The sequence below is a fragment of the Triturus cristatus genome, chromosome 3_1, assembly GCF_964204655.1.
Source record: "Triturus cristatus chromosome 3_1, aTriCri1.1, whole genome shotgun sequence".
In the NCBI taxonomy this organism is placed as follows: Eukaryota; Metazoa; Chordata; class Amphibia; order Caudata; family Salamandridae; genus Triturus; species Triturus cristatus.
The window spans coordinates 172,583,702-172,606,097 of NC_140583.1; the positions used below are offsets into that span (position 1 = coordinate 172,583,702).

Below are 22,396 nucleotides of genomic sequence, written 5' to 3' on the forward strand. Positions count from 1 at the left end.
TAAAATCCGCTCCGCTCGCAGAGTTTACGGAATTCAGGCACTCCTCACTCATCGGAGGAGAGTGAAGTTCCTGAATTTTGCCTTTCTGGGTGCGAAGCGGAATTTTTTTCTATTCGTACACTTGAGATTTGTTTTAGTGCTCGCTAATGAGTGCCACGATAATCCCGGGCCGCTAGCAAGCTCATGCAAATACTTCGTGCTAGCTTGCACAGATTCTGGCTGTGACGGCAACAATTTTGTGATGATTTCACCGCTCTAGCAGCTTTTTTGCTCAAGAGGTTTTTTGAGTGGATTTTCCTCTCCATCGGGCCGTTAGAGTTGTTTTATTTTGTGCGAATAGCTTCTTTTCCATCTGGAAGGAAGTGCCCCAAAGATTGCAACTTCCTGTCCCTGTCCAGCAGCCTCCTCCCAGTGCTTTGTCCATCTCCTGGTCACTTTTTATTTGGATTTGGAGCTGAAAGGTTCCCTCTTCTTGTTTGCTGCATATATACAATTTTATTTTAGGACTTTGTATTTGATATTTCGCAAGTAAGTTAAAACACTGCTGTATAAGAATGTTGTATGTTTTATTGGGGGCATGCATCAGGATTTATTTGTACTTTTATTAATTTTTTTTAAGTTGATTGTGTTAGGTCCTAGTTATTTTTTTGCATGTAATTTTTCTTGTTTTGTAAAGTGAAAATGTTGTACAATTCATTCATGCTTTTTAAATAAATTTGCAATATTCATTAATTATATATGTGGTCAAGTCTACCAATGGGCCTTCCAGACAGCAGCCCCATTACTAGTCATGGGTGCATGAAGCAACTGGTTATGTGGTGTATGTTGAATTGAAACATCTTTTTAGCCAATGATGGCATTGCATTAAGTTACAAAATGTGTTTTTTTGAGGTATTTCACATTTTTTTAGGCAAACAGTGTATAGGCACGGTAATATATTTGATGCCATTGGAGGATGTGTGTTGTTGTAAAAAACTTTTGCCCAGTTAATCTTGGGTTTTGGCATTGCTGAATTAATGTTGTTTTCTTCAGTGTTACTCTGTCTCCTTTGTCTGGCCAGTTTTAAAAAAAAATATGTTTTTTTCTGTTTTGCCTAAGTTGAGCCATAATCCATCTATCCATCCATCCTCCATAGGCGCACAACCGTGCAACAGCATTCAGTTTTTTACGTATATAATTCCATTGCCTCCTGGACACTCTGGCAGCGGTGCACTTTGGACACATCAGCATCATTCATTTGTGTAATGCTGATTATTCCATTTCCCCCTGGACCACATTGCTGGCCATAGGTGCACACTAACCTCCATTTTTTTAAAGATTGGGTACTATTCCATGTACCCAAGCAGTTCCCTGAGTGCCAGAGGTGTCTCCTTTTGAATACATGGACATAAAGGAAAGAGGTCTATCATTTAGTATATTGTTTGTTATTCTGAAGGGGAATTACGTTTTATAGTATGGTTGCATGGTTGGAATTTAAAATGGTTATTATTACCCAAGTAAACAACCAAATTAATGTTGCCTTTGCCTGTACTAATTCACACTGCAAACAATACCACGTTTCACATTAAAATGTTTTTCTTGTTTGTTTGCTTCTAAGTGCACAATAAAAGAAACATCACCCAAAGTAATGCCAAACAGAAGGCTTGTGCTGTCAAACATCAGTCCTCCAATCTTTTCCACTTGTGCAGCTTAGTGCAACTGCCAACTGAGAGCTTTAATATGGCCCCAAAGAAAGATGCTTCCAAAAACGTGGTCAGTGAGCAGGAGCAGCGTCCCACCAGTGGCATGTCACCCCAAACCTTTTTTGGACCACCACATCATGTTCCTGCTGCATCGGCCTCTGGGAGCAAGCTGAGAGCAGCACTCATGCATCATTAGCGACACCCCAACCTAAGCCAAAGACCATGTCTGTCAGTGAGGCAGCTACTGCAATCCTGGTGGCACCGATGAGCAGTGACACTGAATTTGATTTGTCCCTTTCGCAAAGTAGTGCTCAAACATTTCAGGAAACAGAGCAAAGTGGACAGCAGTCATAGACAGCAAAAGTACATCTTCCTGATTTTTGGACAAAACAGGAGGTTGAGCTTCCTTCGGAGCAAGAACCTCTTCTTTTAGAATCATTGGCTCCCAAAATCTCCAGCAAGGAAAAGGAAGGGTACTACTCCACCATCTCCTCCAAGCACATCTTCTGATGATGATGATAATAGGGACATGAAGTGGACCCCGGCAGAGTCCAGGAGACAGCAGGAGAGACAAGGGAAAAGAAAAGTTCCTGATAGCTTTAGACTTATGGAATGGTATAATGAGGAGGATCACGATGGCTAGGCATTCATTGTGGAAGGTGACACAGGGGAGTCAGACATTGCTATTCAACCTGCTCTGAGGGATGTGACACAGGTAGAAACACCAGCTCCTATATTTGCAAAGCCCCAGTGAGACCTGCACCAACCCTTACCTCAGGAGTAGTATTCACTTCAGAGAGGCAATCAACGAAAGGTCCACTTCCTCCAGTTCTTCTTAAGTCATTGGCAGTGGCACAGTAAAAAAGTACTTTTTTACTATTAGCAAAGAGTGGGAAGTGCATTGAAGTATGAAGCATTTGCCACACGAATGTTCATCAAGATAAGCCTGGTACAAATTATGATACTGGATGCCAAATGACCGATATGAATAAATACCACGCAATCAAGTTTGAGGAGCACCTTAAAAAATGGCAGAACATGGTTCTAGTGGTGAGAAGAGCTGGGGAGCATCAGCTACATATCCAATCATGGTGAGAGTTGATGATGAGGAAGAAGAGGTTGGCTTGCTCACACAAAGCAACTCTGTCCCCAGCAGGGTGCCAGCAGAATCACCCACCTGAGTGACTTCAAAATGGCACAAGAAGACTTAGAGTGACATGAAAACACCACATCACAAAGTGTCTGCCCTACAACGATGCACATTGAATCTACCACCACCTACTCCTCAATAGTCACCTATGTCAGTAGCCCACGAAAAGAAGAAAATCCAGCCTACTATTACAGGCATGTTTAGGAAGGAGGGGCCCTATAAGTGCAACCACCCAACCGCATGTTTGTACAAGGGGAAGCTGGTCCTTCTCCCTTTTCTTTTGTGGAAGGAGTGGGATTCTTCAAATTTGTGGGAGCCATGTACGTGAAATGGAAAGTTCAGAGTCGGACATATTTTGCCGGAGTTGCTGTTCCAGTGCTACATCACTTTGTGCTACAGTTGGATAGACAAGCTTTGCAGCAAAGTGTTGTTCACACTATCCACCTCACAATAGCCATGACAGGAGACTGATTAAATGAGCATCACTGCACACTGGATCTATTTTGTGGGGGTAAAGAAAAAGATATCTGCAGGTCATGAAGACAGTGATAAGAGTGTTATGCTCAATACAACAGTGGCCATGTTTGCCATCGAGAAATCACACACACTGTAAACATCCTGAGTAAATTTAACAGCAAACTGTATGAATGGCTGCTACCCAGCGGTCTCAGAATTGGATTTGTTGCCACGGACAATGGCCATTCAGATGGTGGCTATTTAAGGGTCCTGTGTTTGGCTCATTGCAGCCTGGTGGTGCAAGACTTTCTCTAAAAAGAAGACAAAGTCAGCAACATACTGCCCACCTGTAGAAGAATTTGCACTCTTTTCAGCCATTCTTTTAAAGCCCGGAAGAGGGTGCGGATTATTCAGAGTACAAATACAGAATGACTTAAAGCCCTGATATAGAAGTTGCCAACACTTTGGAACTCAAACTTTTTCATGTTGAAACGTCTGTTTGAGCAGGACAAACAGATCAATGACTATCTCATTCAAAGAGTAGAATATGCAGTTGGAAAAGCTATTGCCATGGATGTGGACAAATGGGGCCTAGTCAAATGCTGGAAAACAATGATCGCCCATCATTTAGGTCCCAAACATTGCAAATCATCTCAATCGAGTTCCCAAATTACAGTTCAACACCCTACCTCACTGTCTGCCACCACATGAATAATCAATCATCACTCACAATCACTCAATAATCACTAATTGGTGCAATAGTTACCTGTACTAATCTGAGCACCGTGGTAGGTACACTACCTCTCCTTTGATGCAAGCAACAGATTGGAATTTGGCAGTATTGTAAATCAAATGATCGTCTGGGGCAGCACTCCTCTGTGATAAAAAAAAACCGGAAGGATCATAGGAGTGGACTGCAGTTGAATTTTCGACAAGTAAGTTTGTAAAGGTCATTCACATCCAGGAAAAAAATTGTTGCTCATCATTCAGGCCCCAAACATAGCAAATAATGTCAAGCAAGTTCCAAATTATAGTTCAATATCTTCCCTCACTGTCTGGCAAATGATGGCACATTGCTCATTTTGCTGCTTTTAAACCTTTTGCTCCTGTGAAAATTGCACTCACCTCCGTTAGCAGCACATTATCCCGGGTCCACCACCGATTATTCGGGTTGAGTGGAGGGATTTACATGCTACAGGAAAGAACCGGTACTTCCGGCAAGCCTCCCAATCAGCTGATCAGCAGCTACTCGTAACTCCCACAAAGCTAGATGGCTCTCGCTTCGCGCAGTGGACGCGCGCAGCGGGTGCGCCGCTGGCGCGCCAAAGGCAAGCCCGTCTGCGCACGTCCTCGCCTGGACCGCGCCCAGGGCCTCACCCCCTGGCTCATGTAAACCAGCTATGCAACTAAACTTATGCACCTACACCAGCAAGCAACTACAAAACATAGCATTACCTCCAGGGATTCACAAATATGCCCCTGTTTCACTTCAGACACGGCACTAACTCATGTTATAGTGCCATGTACAAATTGTCGACACATGTCCACCCCCAGTAAACACCCAGGTTCTACTAACGTTCATCCACCAATCCTCAAAAACAATACCATCCTTGCTGTGCTCATTAATGCCTGCTCTCTTCCCAAGCATAAGTATGAAATACTCTCCTTCCTTGAAAATAACAAACTTGATCTCCTATTTTTAAGTGAGACTTGGGGTGACCCCTCCTCAGGGCCTGACATTGCCACAGCAACCCCGGATGATTTTTGTGTCAAGAGATTAGATAGAACCAACAAAAAAGGCGGTGGTCTAGCACTTATCCACCGAAACAACTACACAGTTAGAATAGAAATAATCCCCAACAAAAATTGCGAAGCCTTTATCTTTTCTATATCACTCACCAAATCATACACCTTTAAAGGTATCTTACTATATCGGCCTCCTGGCACTCAAACAGAATTTCTTTCTTCATTAGATCTCCTAGCAGAACCATCAGCAGGAGAGGCAAACATTACCATCTTGGGTGATTTAAATTTTCACCTTGAAGCCAACAACGATGATAATACCTCAGCTTTACTCTCAGAATTCGATTCCATAGGACTCTCCCAACTGGTAACCAAACCCACCCACCTAGCTGGCCACACACTTGACGGATTATTCACCAACAACAAACATATCTGACTAAAAAACGTTCTCCCTTTAACATGGACAGACCATTCCGCGGTCCTCTTCAACATCAATACTGAACACAAAACACACATCCATGTCAACCCCCCTCCCATTTTAAAGCCTGGAACAGCATCTCCCCTGAAGATATAAAATCACACCTAATATCCACCCATCAAAACCTTCCAGATAATCCTGACCGGGCAGCCATGCACTACACACAATGGCTCCACTCAGCATTTGACATCTTAATACCGATAAAAAACGCCTCAAAAAACAGAAAGTCACCATCAGCCCCTTGGTTCTCAGAGTAACTAAGACTAGAAAAGCAGAAATGCAGAAACTCAGAACGTCATTGGTGCCGAAATTATGACAACACTATGAAAACACGTTATAAAGAAGCACTATCCGAATATAAAAACCTCCTAATCACAGAAAAAAGTAAATTTTACCTGAATCAAATTGAAACATCTCAGGAGTCTATGAAACAACTATTTAAAGTCGTCACTAAACTCTCAGGACCCGATACCAGCCCTTCGATAACCCCTACACAAACTTTCTGTGATGATCTAGCTAGATTCTTTCAAGATAAAGTCATCCACATTTACTCCAATTTCTCAGCCCTCACCACAACAAATAAACAATCTATTACAACCAACATAGATTCTTCTTCAAGCGACCTTTTAACATCACACGCCACTAACCACTACCCCTACCCTTCCTTCTCAGAATTTAATAAGATTACAACAGAATACATTATTGACCTCATATCCACTTCCAAATCTGGATCCCCGATTGACCCCTACCCACCTAGCATAATAAAACTTATACCGGCAATCATAGGTCCCGAATTGGCTAACATCTGCAACTCAATGTTCTCAACAGGAATAAATCCTTCCATCTGGAAAGAAACCGTTATCAAACCTTTGCTCAAAAAACACAACCTCAATCCCACAGATACCAAGAACTACAGACCAATTGCAGGTCTTCCTCTCCCTGCAAAGATTATCGAAAAAGTGATGAACACTCAGCTAGCCAACTATATAGAGAACAACAATTTCCTGGACGACACCCAATTTGGTTTTAGGAAAGGCCATGGGACAGAAGCAGCTCTCATCAAAACAGCTGACGAAATAAGGACAACTATGGACAAGGGAGGCGCTGCGGTCTTGGTGCTGCTAGATCTCTCAGCAGCATTTGACACGGTCGACCATTCAATTTTAATCGATCGTGTCTCCGCCATAGGTAGCAAAGACAAAGCTAAGGCCCTAATAACATCCTTCCTGTCCAACCGTACCCAACATGTAAAACTTGGTAGCTACAACTCCCATTCTTTTTCCCTGCCATGCGGAGTCCCTCAGGGATCCTCATTAAGCCCTACCCTGTTCAACCTATATGTTTCAGACCTTGCTAAAATAATCAAGGCACACGATCTGCGGCTCACGTCCTATGCTGACAATACCCAGATTGTGTTAGAGATCCGTGATAATGGCAAGTTAATCGCGGAAAATTTTAAGAAGGGAATGTCTACCATCAGTAGCTGGATGGCAAATAATTGTTTAAAGCTGAATTCCGAGAAAATGGAAGTGATGATCTTCGGAATCCTTTCCCCTAGCTGGTCTCCCTCCTGGTGGCCAGAAGAACTAGGTCCCCCCCCGGTCCCTGTGACCAAGGTCAGAAACCTGGGAATCTTGTTTGATGACAAACTATCTTTCATCCATCATGTCAACTCGGTCGTCTCATCATCTTTCTTCATGATTAGGGTGATAAAAAAACTCCTACCTTTTCTTCCTTCGAACGCAGGCAAAACTCTCATCAGCACTCTCGTTCTGTCAAAAATAGATTACTGTAACGACCTACTTATTAATGCCCAAGAAAGAGTCCTACATACACTGCAGATGGTACAAAATGCAGCAGCTAGGATTCTCTCGGACACTCCTAAGTTTAAACCCATTTCAGGAGTGATTCGACACCTACACTGGCTACCCATCAAAAGTAGAACAAAATTCAAGGCCTTGTGCATCGCTTACAAAGCGATGCACAACTCAGGTCCTGAATTTCTCAAAAAAAACATATGCCTTTACAGACCAAACAGAACCTTACGTTCTTCATCAGATTATTTGTTAACTGTCCCCAGAACAAAGAAAGTCACTTGGGGAGACAGAAGATTCACTGTAGCCACGGCTAAGCTCTGGAACACACTCCCTTTACACATCAAAACCACGCCCACCTTGTTATCCTTCCGCAAACAATTAAAAACGTGGCTTTTAAGTAAATAACCCTCCTCTCCCTCTTTTTCTCAACTAAGCTATCCATAGCGCCGAGACACCTTAGGGTATTTGTGCGCTCAATAATTTGCTTAAATAAGTAAATGAATGATCGATCAGCACTCACAATCACTCTCTCACTGTTGCAATAGTTGTAGTTACCTCTTCTAATCCGAGCATGGGTAGGTTAGGTAGTAGGTATGGAATTCATCTTTGACACAGGCAACACATTGGAATTTGGTATTGACACTCTTGTAACTCAACAATCTTGAGGGGCAGCCCTGCTAAGTGATGCAAAAAATTATGGGCATACGAGGGAGGCAGGCATTGTCTCAAATGTCATAAAGGAATAATTTCTAATTTAAAACACTTGTAGAGCGCGGCGTACACCTTGCGGTTTCTTGGCGCTGGAGGTTCAGTAACTGAGGAAAAAGGACCATGGAAGGGTGGAGTAAGTATTAGGCGGGGAAAGCCTGGCTGAAAAGGAAAGTTTTCAGGTCTCTACGGAAGGAGAGATACTGAGTTGCAGAACGGAGATTGTCTGGAAGTGAGTTCCAGAAAGTAGGGGCCAGAGTTGAGAAGTTAGAACCGCCCCACTTTTTGCGTGAGAAGCGGGGGGTCTGGAGAAGGGACTTGGAGGAAGACCGGAGATTTCTAGCGGGGACATAGGGTTTAATTAGTGAGGCGATGAAAGCGGGGGCAGTGCCCTGGCGGGCCTGAAAAACCATGCATCCGATCTTGAAAAGGGAGCGTTGTTTCACGGGGAGCCAGTGAAGCTGTTTTAGAAGGGGGGTGGAGTGGTGGTAGCGTGGAAGGCTGTATATCAGCCTGGCCGCCTGGTTCTGGATGGTTTGGAGTCTACGCAGGCTGTACGCTGGAATGCCATGATAGAGGGCGTTGGCGTAGTCCAATCGTGAGATTACCAGGGCGGCTATGATGATCTTAAGTGCCTGGGGAGAGAAGAAGCGGGAGACAGAGCGGATAGTTCGGAGAGTGAGGAAACAGGAGGAAACCACGGAACTGATTTGTGAGTGAAGAGTGAGCTGATTATTCATTTTAACACCCAGTGTTTTGACCACGGTGGAGGGGGATGGTGCCGGGCCAAGAGAGGGGGGCCAGAAAAGAGAGTTCCAGGGGCTGGATGAACCACCAGTGAGAACCAGCTCGGTCTTGTCAGGGTTCAGTTTAAGATGGTTGTGGTTCATCCAGTCCCTGATGAATGTCATAGTTGACTGGAAATTAGAGACCGAGAGAGGAGAGGGGGACAGATCAAAGATGAGCTGGAGGTCATCCGCGTAGTTGTAAACAGTGACCTCCAGCTGCTGGAGTGCATAGATAAGAGGAAAGATATAGAGATTAAAGAGTAAGGGAGAGAGAGAGGAGCCCTGGGGAACACCGCAGGTGACAGAGAGAGGGGTGGAGGTGAAATCGCCTAGTCGGACCGCCTGAGTGCGGTCCCTCAGAAAGGAGGAGAGCCAGACCAGAGCTGATCCCCCGATGCCGGCCGCCTCGACACGGGCAAGTAAGATGGTATGGTCCACCGTGTCAAAGGCGGCGGAGAGATCAAGGAGGACCAGTGCCTGGTGGTTGTTGTCATCCATACCCTTTCTGAGGTTGTCTAGGACTGAGACTACGACCGATTCGGTCGAATGCCTGGGGCGGAATCCTGCCTGGCGAGCGGCCAGCCCCCCATTCGCCTCGATGTGAGCGCTCAGTACCGCGGTGACATGGCGTTCCATCACCTTGCCCAGGAAGGGCAGCAGGGAGATGGGGCGAAAGTTAGCCGAGATGGAAGGGTCCGCGCCGGGTTTCTTCAGCAGAGGCACTATGGTGGCGGCCTTTAGTGCAGGGGTCACAACACCCTGAGCCAAGGAGCTGTTAAGAAAGGCGATAGGGGGATCAGGGCAGCTAGAGTAGATTTGCTGTAAGATGCGTGCGGGGCAGACGTCCGCCGGAGACCCCGACTTTACTTTGGAAAGTATTGCCAGAAAAGATTCCTGAGTGAGGGGAGGGATGAGGGTGAGAGGGTTCTGGACGGTGGGGGGGAGGGATCAACAAAAGCAGACGAGGGTAATGGGATATTAGCCTTGATAGTTGTGATTTTGTCCGAGAAGTAGTGATTGAGTTGATCACAGAGGGGCTGGGAGGGAGGGATTTGGGACGAAGTTCGGTCAGAGAATGCCAGGTCATTCACAATGCCAAAGATTACCCTGGGTTTGTTGTCGGCAGACGTTATTTTCGTGGAGAAGTAGTCGGTTTTTGCAGCCAGGATTGCTGATTTATATTTAGCCAGTGATGCCAGGAAGTGGGTTTTAGATGAAAGGCTATAATCTTTCCTCCACTGCCTCTCCGCCCGTCGGGCGCTCAGTTTGAGTTCTTTTAGGTGGTCGTTAAACCATCTATTGGAGTCCTTGAGTCGGCGAATGGAAATGCGACGTAGGGGAGCCACTAAGTCGCAACCTCCAGCCAGCCAGGTGTTAATGGCCTTGGCTTGAGAGGCAGATGATAGGCCAGAGAAGGAGGGAATGGAATTGCGGAGCAGGGAGGTCAAGGAGGGGAGATCCAGCCTGTTCCAGTTCCGCGCCCAGGTGTTTTTGGCACGCGGGGTTTTGGAAAGTGGGTTGTGGAGGATGGAGAAGGAGATGAGGGCATGATCAGACCAGGGGCATGGAGAGACAGCCACCGAGGCCAATGGAAGGTTGAGAGACCAGACCTGGTCGAGTGTGTGCCCGTGAGAGTGAGTGGGGACAGTTATATGTGACACGAAGTTGAAAGATAGTAAGGATTCTGTAAATTCCTTTGAGGCAGGGCACTCGTGTGGGTCTGAGGGCCAGTAATTAAAATCCCCCAGCACCAGAACCGAGGCATAATTGACCACCAGATTGGCCAGTAGGTCTTGAAAAGCAGGTAAAAATGAAGGTGAGGGCTGAGGAGGGCGGTACACGAGAAGGCAAGTGATGGGAGGGGAGGATAAGAGGGAGCGGACTACTAAGAAGTCAGCAGGGAGCATAGGGGGAAAAGGAAGTGATAGAAAATGCAAATCTGACCTGGCGATTAAGGCGACCCCTCCGCCAGCCCTGCCCGCCGAACGATCGGCACGTAGGGCCACGTAGGAAGGCGGAAGGGTAGCCAGGAGGGCGGGGAGGGAGGAGTCACAGTACCAGGTTTCGGTCAGGAGCAGTAAGTCCGGTTTCTCGGTGTCGAGTAGGGCGTACAACTCGTGGTGGTGCTTGACCGCTGACCTGGTATTAAGTAGGATGACAGACAGTGCTGGGGTCGTGGGACAGGGATCGGCGAGGGGGGGGCAGGGTAACAGGGGGGTGCATAGCGGGGGTAGCGGAGGTGTGGGGAGGGTAGGGGCAAGGCCTAGTGAAGAGACGAGTCTATGTTCACATCTCCTGAGGCGGAATAGTGGAGGCTTATTCAATGCACACTGGTCCAACTGCAATCTGACGATATATGTGTCTAAAATTGGTGGCGCAGCATAAATCTGACACAATAATAATAATATTCCACTAGCTACTTTTTTTTTGTTGCAAAGATAACGGTTAAGCGAGAAATAATTAATATGTTCTATGGAGGCACTGGCATACTCAGTCTGTTAAGTAGAGTTTGTCCTTAAACCCAGGTGGTTCATTCAGAAATTGATCGGCTAACACACTTGAAACTGACCAATTCTACTCCTCCTCTGTTGTTTCAGGAATGGTATAATTGTGTGGTATGAAATGTTGGTTCATGATGAACATAGCCAATCTCTCCACATTTAGAGGAGAGACACTGGTCCTTCTCACTATAACAACCATGCCAACTGCGCTGAACACATGCTCAGCAGACACACTACAGGACAATACAGATCCTTTATTGCCAGCCTGCTGAGCTCTGCCCATTGATGCATCTTCTGTACATTGGAATGGGTTTGATCGACTTAGACCTCTTTTGGATCATCCAGATACTCCTGGAACATCCTGTGGATGGTCATTGGTGCTTGTAAATCATTACCCAAATCCCCTTTCCCATCAATTCATCAAACCCCTAACCTTTATCCCCCATTCTGTGTGATATCTTGAGATGTGGCTTAATTTATACCATCAATGGATCAAATACTTGGTGGGGCAGATGTGGTGAAAGCAACTCCAGCTCACTGCAGTATTTTCTAAGCGATAGCCTACACTGGCCACATTTACCCGCCCGTGCATAAATGTGATCCATATTTTAGATATAGAATGAAGAACATGAGTCGTCAGCATCATCATTCAGGCCTTGTGTTGAGTAACCATACACAGCTAACACAAACTTGTCCACTACAGACTTTAAGTCCATTTTTTAAGACTCGAGGATTATGTAACTACTATTGCTCTTTTGTTATTTTTTCACTATCATTAATTCTTTGTTCTGTCATCATGTAGCAGCCTGGTCTCAATTCTTTGTAAAGTTTTGATATAACCCATTAACTCTGTGTTTTTATTTCTATTTGGTAGCCTGCAATGGATAATCCTTACTTATAATCCTACAGTTGGAGTTTACCTGCGTGGGAGTGGGACTTTGCTTGTAAAGTTGTCATCCTTCCCTCTCATCGCTTCATATAAGTTCAGGTAAGACAACTATGAAGTGAAGTGAACTAGTTAAGTTAGTAAGTAAGTAACTAACTGCTACTGCAAGTAATCATTTAACTAGGTTGTTGTAGACAATTTAGGTGATTGCAGCACCTCCGTAATGATCAAGGCAGTTAGAGAGGTATAATAACTAAGTGGTATAATACACTCTTACAAGCAGATAAAAAGGTAGTGAAAAAATGTAAAGCAGCATTGCAAAGTAATAGTGAAACACAAAAAAGCAACTTCATTCATAAATTGTAAATATAATAATTTTCCTCTTTTTTTGTCTGAAATGTTGAATGAATTAAAAAACCCAGTCCACACTCCCTTCCCACCCTCTCCACCCACAAGTCCCTCCCACCAAAACAAACAATTTCAAAAAAAGACTAAGAGAGGGCATTGTCCATTAGGGTCTGGCGTTGGTCCAGGCTCTGCTCGTTGACAAATAAGTATTAAGGCACAACGAACACCAGATTTAAAAAAACAGTGATTTGATTTATTTTTCTTCTAAAGGTTTTTCAAGTAAGTAAACAGACAGAATGAGTGGAACCATAAATTATCGCTTATTAATGAGTAAGGCTATCTGCAGTGTAGAGTATAAGTTTTGTATATGTATTGTGCTAAATTAATAGAGCCATGCTCATTGTTAGCCATGCTCGTTGAGTATTTTGTTACTCTCTGCAGCTGGGGAAGCTGTAGTTGATAATTATCTATTTTTAATTCCAATGGCCCTGCTCTTCTACAAATGCCTTTCTCGGTCTACCCTTACTCCAAAGAGGCAGACAAATTATAAATAAGATAATACTTACGAAATGAGGATATTATCCTGTCTGCCGTAAGTAGACATTGGGGAAAGCGATGTACTGCATTACACGATTGTATTTGGTGCGTTCCTTACAGCATATCCCACACGTCTAACTTGACATTAAATCATGCACTTACTCAGGCTCTACTCCATGGCCTTGCCCACCACTACATATTATTTCCAATAAATTCATTTCCTGGACAGTAAGAAAAGGAAACTTGACATACTCTACTACAGGGTAAGGTAGATAGGATTAGTCAGGTAGGGTAGCGCTTTGGATATAGAATAGAGGGGTCGCTGTCACAATACCGATCATCGATTCATCATCTTTGACTTATTCAGTAACTGTAGTAGTCGATGGAAGTCAAAAAGGAAAAATCTGAAACGGCGTAAAATAAATCCATTATGGGAAACCATTCAATATATTTTAGAATCACTTCACATGGCTATAAAATCAAATGTGGCACATGCCAAGAATGTATTTTTCAATTGTTTGGTAGGCTGGGATGGAAGAACTTAGCAAAAAATTAAAGGAGTGAAGTACTGAGAGGTGAGTGAGTGGGTGAAGGGAAACACACCTTGTGTGTTTGGTTTGCAATGCATAAAAAACTTTGTAAATGCTGCATTTACTGAAGCAGATGCACATTGCACAGTCAATATTGCAGTGATCAATTGAACCATACTGCACTTCTACCATGGGTGGCAAAATGCCATGGGTGGGGAGGAGGGTGATGAATGATGATGGGTGGAATACATCTGCCTCGCTTAACAAATACAGTGCGTCAAGGGAGTAGAACAACATTTTTAAAAAGCTCCCACTTTAAACCTTAGCTTTGATAACCCTACATAAAGTAAGCCAAATAGGTGAGCAACATGCCCCTCTCCATGAGAAGAAGAGCTGCCTTGCTTATTCATCCAAGCAATCAAAATATTAATTCATGCTTTCATTCAAATTCACCCATAGCCACCACGATTTAAGCGTTGCTTTCTCTCATCCAGTTTCAGCAACATTTCCAATCCATCCATTCAAAATCCACCCTTTCTTCCAACCATCCTTTCACTAATATAACATTTTTCTTGTTTATAACCTTCCGTTCTTTCACGTTTTAATCAAGCCATCACGCTCATTATGTGAGCTTTTGCTGAGTTGCTTAATACAAGAGGGAGGCCATAATAACTCAACAACCACTGCAGCTGTGCTGGAGGATTCACTGTCACGAGTTGCCGATGCCCTGGTACTGGATGGTGAGTATAATAGTAATTGTCAATAAGCAAACAATTATGTGACTTACCAGTGCCCTTCCCTGCCACCACTTCTCCGCCTCCAACTGACTCTCTTCCTGAAGCTGCACTTGAGCCAGCATCACTGGTGGTCCATGTGCCTAGAATAAAGCATTATACATATTTTAGTTGCCAAATATGCCTCCCCTTAATTTTTTCAATCAAAAAAATACAACCGCAATATATCACTACAGTTTGAATAGCACTGAGGTATTCTCTAGAAAAAAATCACTCTGGGCATTTGGTTGGTTCAAAATGTTAAATAAGCCAGGTAGTGAAGCTAACCAAAATCCTTTCAAAATAGAGTGGCAGAGTTTTAACTTATGATGATCATGATGACTCATTAACCCTTTGGGTGCCAGGCCTTTTCCCCCTCCTGTGCCTGGCGATTCCCTAGTGGGTGGGTGTCATGACGAGATAGTCTCGTCATGGGCACAGCGCGACTGTGCTCCATGACAAGACCATCTCGTCATGGGCACAGAAGAGGTTAAAGCAAAATTAAGAGGTGGAATAATGATCAATTAAAGACATATGGTTTGCTGCACTGTCATGTATACTGCTGGTATTGTGTGTAAACGAATTACACAGCACACAATATTGGGAGGGGGTCCATAACCATGGCCACTCTCTTGTTAACACAACTGTTAGAGCGTGAGCAGGAATAAGAAAGCCTTCCCAGCAAACGTTCATGGTGAATGTTATTTATAATAATACTAGGTTACTTGGGCCTGCAATCTTCATGGTAGACAGTGGAGTGCCAAAAATGGGTTCTTAGTCCTATAGTACCTCAAGATTTATAGGAGAGAGGGAAAGATTATTACAAACAAAGCAGAAGATAAGTGACCTAGAGACTAGTACAGCTGGAAATAGTCAGCTCCCAAAAAATACATATGTATTAAGGAAAGCAAAGATAATGCAGGGATAAAAGGAATGAAACAAAAATTGAATAGGAGAATTGGAAAAAAGGAGACAGTATAAAATATAAACAAGGCAAAATTCAAAAGTAGCATAGTGGGCAGAAGAAAAAGAGCTAATCCTTGTGCTTTGCATGAGTGGGTTTGTATCCCGTCCTCGTCACCACGTCAAAGGAAGACAGCAAGAAAGGGTGTCAGAGCAACTTGATTTCTCACCAGCAATACCAGTCTCTGGGCAGTAACTCCTATTCTGGAACCCAGCACCAACATTCCAATACCCCAAGATTCTACCCTAATCCCACAACAATCATAAAACCCTACATTAGGGAAATGATAATAATAAATAACAGGTCTAACTGGGGTTAGAAGAGCCTTCGGCAGCGGTGCTGGTGTTTGGTGCCCCCTGCTGACCAGCTAGTCGCAGACCGATCTCCACAACGGCCCTCTTCTTGCCCTTAGGTGCTGATGTAAGAAATGAAGAAGATAAAATAATTAGATTAGTGATTCAGTTAATCACCACAAAATTATTATGACAGGCAAATGCAGTAACATTGTACTTCTCTATAACAGATCACCTATAGTACTAGTTCTGAGTCTATCGACTAGCGTTGAGTTGCCCATACTAATCCTAAAATCCCTATTTCAAATTCCCTTCACAAAAACTACATTTGTATCTAATGCATTGAGTGCCTGATCTTTAATTCTATTCTCATTTCTCAACCCCCTTGATGGACCAACTCAGTCTCCCTTTTTTGCAGTGCGTAGGGGGATGTTTTCAAATCCCTCTGCGTGTTCAGAGGAACCACAATGCTTGATTGTCACATGCAGTCATGATATGTTTTCTTTTGTGGGTGATTCCTGCTTTGAATAGGTATGGAGGCAAAGCACTCAGCAAAGCACAAACAAGCGGAGCTAGCTGAAGTGCTGGGGATGACGTTTCCCAAATTGCTTTGGCCCCTGACCCTATAGCGCCTGACATAACACTTTTACAGTCTTGAGAAATTAGGCCGAGGAGGCAGCTTTTGCCACCAGAAAACCCCAAACTAAATTCCCTATATTATCTTCCTCGGAGAATATAGACTCTGGTCAATCTGAAGGTGAAGGAGAGCAGCAATGTAGATATTTGCAGGGGTCAGAAATAAAAAAAACATTGTTAATCAGGTTCCAGAGAATTGTGTCAATTCCTGAGTCATCAACACAGATTGAGGAAGATGAGTTTGTTCTACCAAAATTGATGCAATAGGAGGCAAGAAGTGGTATAACCATCTCAGGTTGATTTCCTGCACACAGGCTGAAGAGGGACGAGGAAGGTGATATTCATTCAAAGAGGCTGAAGTGATACCCCTGCAGAAGAAAGTGGGTGAGGACCCTCTCATACTGAAACATTATGGCCCCATCTCCCTGTTACCGTTCTTGGCAAAGGTACTGGAGTCACTTATAGCATGAAGCCTTTGTTCTTTTTTGGAGGAGTCCATGATCTTAGATACCGGTCAGGCAAGTGTCTGTCTGGCTCCTTCCACAGAAGCAGTCTTTCTCTCAGGGATCAATGACATGCATGGAGAATGTGACAGGGGCTACATCCAGGTGCTAGTTCTACTCGACCTCTTGGGGGTCACTAACAATGTCAAACATACTCTCCTGGGGTCGAGGCTGTGGGGTTGCAGGGCCCACTCTTCGACTGCATCACTTCCTTTCTAAAGGATCAATCTCAATCAGTCCGCTTGACCCCGTTTAATTCACCCAAAGTCCATCTAGACTGTGAAGTACCAGAAGGTTCCTCCCTTTCACCACACCTCTTCAACTTATTCATACGTCCCCTAGTTCACATCCTCACAAATATGAACTGTACAATCTACCACTATGCAGTTGACATGCAACTACTCTTTAGTATAGACAACTCCCCTGAGTTAAAAGTAATTTTCCAAAATACAATGTTGTTCTTCCATGACTGGACAAAGAGCAACCATCTTAAACTAAACTCAGATAAAATAGAGATTGACATTACAGAGTCAGCTTGACAATTGGAATGCATCATTCTGGCCTCCAGAGATGAGAGTTCCCCTGTCTCCCAAGAAATCTGTAAAAAGCCTTGGAACTATCAATGGAGTCCCAACTTGTGGCAGTGATTTCATCTTGCTTCTTATCATAGCTAGGTTTCTTACTTGAGAGGTCCTCACTGAAGTTGTAATTGCCCTGGTTCTTTCTAGAACAAAGTACTCAAACTCCCGCTATGTGGGCCTCCCTAAGTGCCTCCTTTGTATGCTTCACATTGTTAAGAATGAGGCAGACCGAGTCATACTTTGGCAACCTAGACACTTCTATATGTCCTCCCTGATGGCAATTTCCACTGGCTGCCTGTGGAACAAAGGTCTGCCTTCAAAACGTTGTTTTTAAAACACTTAATGGCAAAAGTCCTTTCTTTTAACACATTTTGAAATCCAGAAATACTCCCCAAATGAATATTGCTTTCCTCTTTCATGAATTACCTGTCTGTACCTAAGTTCAAAAAGAAGATTATGTGGGGCTTCAGATTCTCAGTCTTTGCCCCCGCATCTGGAACTCCTTTCCTCTTGAGGTATATGGTTACTGCCTCACTCAGCAGCATGTGATCGGATCCATCTTACTCTAGCGCCATTAAACCAATTATTGATTTAATTTAATCGAATTATTAACACTATATATATATATATATATTATCTACTGGCGGTCGCCAGTAGATAGTTATAGTTAGGACCGTGTTTCCATAGGAAATCTGCAACATTCTATTTGGAATAACTTTGGCGCCGGTTGACGAATCCTCGCAAAAGTTTTAAAATAGGTGGGGCGCTCCGCTCCGCTCTTACCCTGAAAGTCTCGGGGTGATTCGACAAGCGTGGGCCGAGAAAAAAGGGGGGTCCCAAAACACGTTTTCCCCATGCATTTTTCCATAGGGACCTTTAGTCCAAGGTACAGCCCGAACGGCTGAACAGAATTACTTGAAATTTGGCAGAGAGGTAGTCCTCAGGTCAGGGAAGTGCCTTTTGCAGGTCTGGTGTCAATCTGTTCAGTAGTTCCTGAGAAAATCAAAAGTAAAATCATATATATATGTGGGCGGAGCCTAACCACACATCTTATTCTGAAATCTGATTGGCTGTCAGCACTTCATCCAAGAAGTGTTGGCAGCCATCTTGGGACCAATATACATGATAGCACCTCATTAAAAAGCATTGCAGTTAATAGAAGGTTTTAAGACTTTAGTTACATTATAAATCATTTGTTGATGGTACCATACTCATTTTAGGAATTGTGGTATGTTCTAAGGTGATTTCACCATGAGAAAAGCATTCTGCTGGGATATCATGATTGAGAGAAAAATATTTTCTCATGCTTTTCCCACAGAGGTTTGGAAGGTGATCTATAAGCTAAACTGAGAGCATATTTTCTGTAAATTCACATTATCTTTCTCAGTCATGTGAGAATGAAGTCTGACATTCTCAGTAAAACATGTACATCCAACAAGGTCAGAGACTGTCAGTTGATTCCTTTGTGTTCTACTGCAGCTTCCCAGAGTGTTCCAAAGAACAACTAGAGCGCTAACAGTCCTACTTATGATAAACGTATGGCACACCTGAAGCCATCTTGCTTGGATTAAAGTGGTAACTCTTAAAACATTTAATTTAAAAAGGAACAAAATGAGGGGGTTCATTTTTCCATAAAAAGTATGATTAGTGCTGCAGAAAGAAAAATTAGGGCACATTTTGAGTGACTTCTCAAATCCTCTTCTATTTCATTAAACAATTCTGACATGCAGACTGAAACATGCACTTTCAATACCAGCAGCAGTTTTCCCTGGTGAGCAGTAGCTTTACTACAGTGATCTAATGAGCAAAAAGAGTGCTAACATTCTGAATTTATGGCAAATGTGTGACACATCTGAATGCCTTCTTGAAGGAATCAAAGTAAAAAACTGAAAGTATTTCCTACTGAGGAGACTGTAGTAAATGAGGAAATTAGGAAACTTCATAACAAATAAGTCTCCCAAGATGGCCACCAGAGACAAAAGAGCCCAAATGTAGCCCAAATATCACCCAGATGTAGCCCAAGTATAGCCCAATGACAGAATGTCCCAGAGTGTTCTTAAAAACAACTAGAGCGCTTACTGTCTTCATTATGACCAAAGTATGGCACACCTGAAGCCATCTTGATTGGAATAAACTGGTAACACTTAAAACATTTAATTTAAAAAGGAACACAATGAGGGGGTTCATTTTGCCATAGAAATTATGATTAATGCCGAAGAAAGAAAAGGAGGGCACATTTTGAGTGACTTCTCAAATCCTCTTCTATTTCATTAAAACATTCTGACATGCAGACTGAAACATGCACTTTTAATACCAGGAGCAGACTTCCATGGTGAACAGTAGTTTTACTACAGTGATCTAATGAGCAACTAGAGTGCTAACATTCAGAATTTATGGCAAATGTGTGACATATCTGAATACCTTCATGATGGAATCAAAGTAAAAAACTGAAAGCATTTCCTACTGAGGAGACTGCAGTACATGAGGAAATTAGGAAACTTCATAACAAATAAATCTCCCAAAATGGCCACCGGAGACAAAAGAGCCCAAATGTAGCCCAAAATCACCCAGATGTAGCCCAATATATCGCCCAGTGACAGAAGTGTGCAAAACACTTATTATTTTGTGTTTTTGCAGTGTTATATAGTGCAGACTTGTCAGGTATTGGAGTGCTTTACATGAGCATTGGTTACATCACACAAGAACAAATTCATTTTGGTTGTAGACATGGGGAGACTAAGTGATTTGACCAGAATCACAGAATGTCGAGCTGAAGCAGAAACTCCAACCTGGTCCCCAGTTGCAAAGTCTGCAGTTCTGGAAGAAACACCACATCCTCTCCCCTAAGTGCAACATTTAATCAAGTGGTCAACTGGATAAAAAAACATAAAGATAACAAATAATTTAAATGTGCTTTGTCGCTATTTGAAAACTCAGAAAATATGTTCTTATTTTAGTCTTTTAGAGCACTAACCATAATTTTGATGCCAATAAGACCCTCTCATACATGTAATTTCTAAAGGAAATGCTCTAGGTATTACAGTTTTGATTACATCAAGATGACGTCAGGCGTTCCACATTTTTGTAATAAATATAGAATGTTAGCAATCTAGTTGTTCATTAGGATACTGTTGAGAGGCAGAGGCCAGGGGCATGGACTCTGAAAATTGAAGGCAGGTAGGAGGGTGCAAAGGCAACAATTTAACCACACTGAGCAGGCAGAAAGGGCCGTGGCAGCACAACAGACTATGGAGGGCAGTGGAAAGGGGGGCAGGGGCAACAAACCAACAATACAGGACTTGCAAGAGAGGCTGTGGCAATGTAATAGACCATTGTGGGCAGAAGGAAGAGGCAATGGTAGTACAACCATACATGCCAACAGACCCGATTCAGCCAGGAAACGTCCAATGTTTTTAAGCTCAAATGGGCTTTATTTGATCTGTCTCCTGTCTACAATCTCCTCTTTTTCAATGTAACTCAAAGGGGAAAATCAATACCCCAGCTTTTTTTCAAAATCTCCCTCTTACCAAGTTCAAAATGTTCGCAAGTATGGTACATTGGATCATGGAAGGAAATGGGGTAGGGACATGGACTTGGATAACAGAGGACAGGAGGGACATGGAGAGGTGCACCAAACTGACCCTGCAGGGCGGCATCATAGTTTGCAGCAGCACAATACACCACACAGGGCATGCAGGACGGGAGTGCAGCACAACAATCCATAGAAAGCAAGAGGGAGGGGACAGGACCATGCACATGGACAACAGAGAACAGAGGGGCAAGAGGCAATGGTAGCTAGCTGACCATAATGGACAGACAGGAGAGAAAGCTGCAGCATAACAGACCATAAAGGGCAGGAGGGACGGATCAGGGGCATTACAATGGAACAGACATGCCAGGAGGGAGGGAGTAGGGGTCTGCACATGTAAACAGAGGGCTGGGGGTAAGGGGGCAGGGCAGGAGCAGCAAGATAGCCATGGAGGTCAGGCAGGATGGGCATTAGAAGCAAGACACGCCATGAAGAGCAACAGTGAGACTGTGATGGCATACACACAGACCATGGAGGGAAGGTGGGAGGGGGTCAGGGGCAGCTAACTGACCACACAGGGAAGGTGGGAGGGGCCATGGCAGCACAGAAGACCATGCATGGCAAGTGGGAGGGTTAGTGGCAGCACAATGGCTATGATGGGCAAGAAGGAGGGTGCAGGGGCATGCACAAAAGACGATGGAGGATAGAAGGGAGGGTCAGGACCTGTGCACAGACAAGAAAGTTCAGGGGAAGGGGCCTCACAACAGACCGCACGGGGCAGGCAGGAGGAGCAGTTGCAGCACAACAGACCAGGGAGGGCAGAAGGGTGTGGCAGTACAATGGACCATGTGGACAGGAGGAAGAGGATAGGGGCATGGCATGTGGACAGGCAGGGTGGAGGTGGCAGGGACAGGTTACAGTCATCTGACAATGCTAGGCAGGTGGGAGGGGAGTGGCAGCTCAACAGAACACTCAGAGTAGATAGGAGTGGCAGGTCCATGGAACATGGTGGGCAAAAAGGATGGAGCAGGGGCATGCACAAAGACATCGGAGGGCAGGGGGAAGGAGAATAGGGGGCAGCAAGCTAAGCACAGAGTTTAAGCAGGAGGTCAATGATGGGACATAGAATTGGGCAATGGAGGGCAGGAGGAGTGGACTGGTACATCATACTAAATTGAGGGCAGTGGCAGCACATCAGACCATGCATGACAGGAGGGAGGAGGCTAGTCCATGGATTCACACAACAGAGGATAGGAAGGAGGGGGATGGGGCAGCAAGCTAACTGTTCAGAGAAGGCGGGTATTAGGAACTTTATTGTTTTTAAAACGTGTGTCTGTGCGAACTACTTAAAATATGAACAAGTATGCAGCATAATCTCACTTTTATTCAGGAAGAAGAGGACGTTTGTGACTGTGACTCCGGGCTCACTTGGCAGAAACGCCCCCTGACCCTCCACCCCCTATCGCAAAATGTAATGCCCGTGAAAAGGGTAG

The 22,396-nt window shown here is 44.1% G+C and overlaps 1 long non-coding RNA gene across 1 annotated transcript in view; it reads right to left on the reverse strand.

Annotated features, from left to right (window-relative positions):
- The window catches only part of LOC146859885 (uncharacterized), a 384,601-nt gene that overhangs the window by 329,136 nt on the left and 33,069 nt on the right, over window positions 1-22,396 (reverse strand). The window contains exons 2-3 of the long non-coding RNA XR_014979064.1: window positions 15,672-15,776; window positions 14,412-14,501 (exon numbers count right to left, since the gene is read on the reverse strand). This is a non-coding gene — a long non-coding RNA (uncharacterized LOC146859885). The remainder of the gene's footprint in view (window positions 1-14,411; window positions 14,502-15,671; window positions 15,777-22,396) is intronic.